Source organism: Sinocyclocheilus grahami, unplaced genomic scaffold (assembly GCF_001515645.1).
Source record: "Sinocyclocheilus grahami isolate Dianchi unplaced genomic scaffold, SAMN03320097.WGS_v1.1 scaffold3608.1, whole genome shotgun sequence".
Taxonomy (NCBI): Eukaryota; Metazoa; Chordata; class Actinopteri; order Cypriniformes; family Cyprinidae; genus Sinocyclocheilus; species Sinocyclocheilus grahami.
Window position 1 is genome coordinate 8,093 of NW_015508701.1, and position 2,112 is coordinate 10,204.

Here is a 2,112-nt window from a genome sequence, read left to right on the forward strand (position 1 = left end):
GTAACATTTTACAGTGGGGCAGAAGGAGAAAAAATAGACAGGGCAGAGTTTTCCTCATCGGACGGGAACTGACAGGATCATGATAAGTGTGCATTTCAAAAAGACCTCAATTTGATTTTGCAGTTGGTTTCCCGTTAACTCTATCATTTGCTATTAATGCCATAACCTTAATTGCATGAACATTAACAGGAATTAATTTACCGTTTTAGCTCTTGGCAACATTTCAGAAGCGCAGCATATGTAATATGTACAAATGATGTAATGCAGACCAAGATGCAGATGCTTTCATGCAATTTTACTCGATAACAGACATCCTGAAAGAGAATCAGGTGTAGTTTTACTTAAAGCAACTTAAAGCGTGCAACAACTTATCCCACTCTCCCGTTTAAAATATTTAGCAAATAACATCAAATATTCATTTCTTCAGGTGTAAAAATACTTGCGTTTACATAACATGAGACTCACTTGCTCTGCTTCGGTAACTCCATCCACTGCTGCCAGAGCTGGTGCTCCCAGATGAACCCAGAGATCCAGCGCCTGCAGCCAAATTAAGGGTTCTAACAAATGCATTATTGTGTTCTGGTAAAGATAGTGTTATATTCTGGAATACTGCATGACCCAGTGGTTTTGTTCAGAAAAAAAACAATTAATTCCACCTTAAAGATTTATAAACATGCAAATACATGGACCAATCTATAGCCTTAAGCTGTGGCCACATTTTGCTGGGAGGTCAATAGAGTAGCGATATGTGACTTGACTTAAGTTTACTGCCACATCAGACTTTTGAAAGAAATGGTAAAAGTTTTTCTGGGCCCATCTTATAAAACAAGTCCTTAAGAGTTTGTAGCGATATATGAAGCACTGCAAACATTGAAGTCACTTTCAAACCAAGCAGTTTTCTTTTTGTCAATGCAGTGAATCTACATGACCAACTTGGATGGATTCCTATTAAAATGACTAGATGTTTTCCAATTTTCCAAGGAATAGTAAACGTGACCACACGCGTTTTTTTTTAATACAAAACGAAAATGAAAAATAGTACAATGAGTTTAGCTCAGTACAGATAATTCTGAATGGTTTCAAATAGAAAAAAATTAAATGAAATCCACACCGTTTAGTTTTTTAACTCTATATTTGATTTCAACGATTCGTTCATCTATACTCCGTGTCCTAGAGTTTCTATTTATTTGTATTAGTTCTATTTATTCGTTTCTTGTCTTCCTTGTGCTCATTTAGTGGAAAATCTTGATTGTTTTTAAATGAGATATTTACTTATTTTTTTCTTTCTTTCTTGTATTAAAAACTTGAAGTGACCCAGTCCTGAAAAGGATACTCAAAGCAGTAAGATGACAGCCAGGAGGCCAAACGCCGGCATATAGTAGCCAATTGAGACAAACCGAGAGAGGGAGAAGGCAAGAGGCAGAAGAAATACGACTGATGAAGATGCTCCAGGAGATTGTTGAGTTTACGGACCATTCCCTCCAGCAACCTGCCAAACAGTGAAACAGAAGAAGGGCTGAATTAAAGGAATGCATGATAAAAGTATATCAGAAAGTGTTTGACTGTTAGTATTGGTCATGGCTGTATATTTTTATGCATTGCAACTAATTTTCTGTGCAATACAAAAACCAACCTGCCAATGGTGGTGGCGTCTGTCTTGTAGTGTCTGAAACTGTTGATGCCTCGGATGGAAGCGGCTTCGATGTGATAGCGGAGGAAGAGGCCGTGATCACCCCAGGACCGTCCACAAGCTTGTTTCAACACCATCAGCATCATGGTCTGCGCCGCGTGCGTGTAGCCCTCAGCCGTGTCCCAGTCATTCCTCTGGAGCTAACACACAGTCAGCAGCAATGCTCAAATGTAACACTAGCCAGCTTCAGTGGAAACAGCGTTGCCAGATCGGGCGGTTTCACTTCTGCTTGAGCGCGTTTAGACATGTGGACCAAATTTGTACTGGTTTGAGATCAGTTTGGCAGCTTTCAGTGTTTGCATTTTATAGGTTAATTGGTTAACAAACAAAACCCATTGTGTGAATATATTGCCATAAATTTTAGGGATGCACCAAAATGAAAATTCTGGATGCACTTGGCCGAAAACCGAAACTGCTTTGTA

At 39.1% G+C, this 2,112-nt stretch overlaps 1 pseudogene; it reads right to left on the reverse strand.

Annotated features, from left to right (window-relative positions):
* LOC107576376 (glycosylphosphatidylinositol anchor attachment 1 protein-like) overlaps positions 1-1,937 on the reverse strand; it is a 3,596-nt pseudogene extending 1,659 nt beyond the window's left edge.
* Between the last annotated feature and the right edge of the window lie 175 nt (positions 1,938-2,112).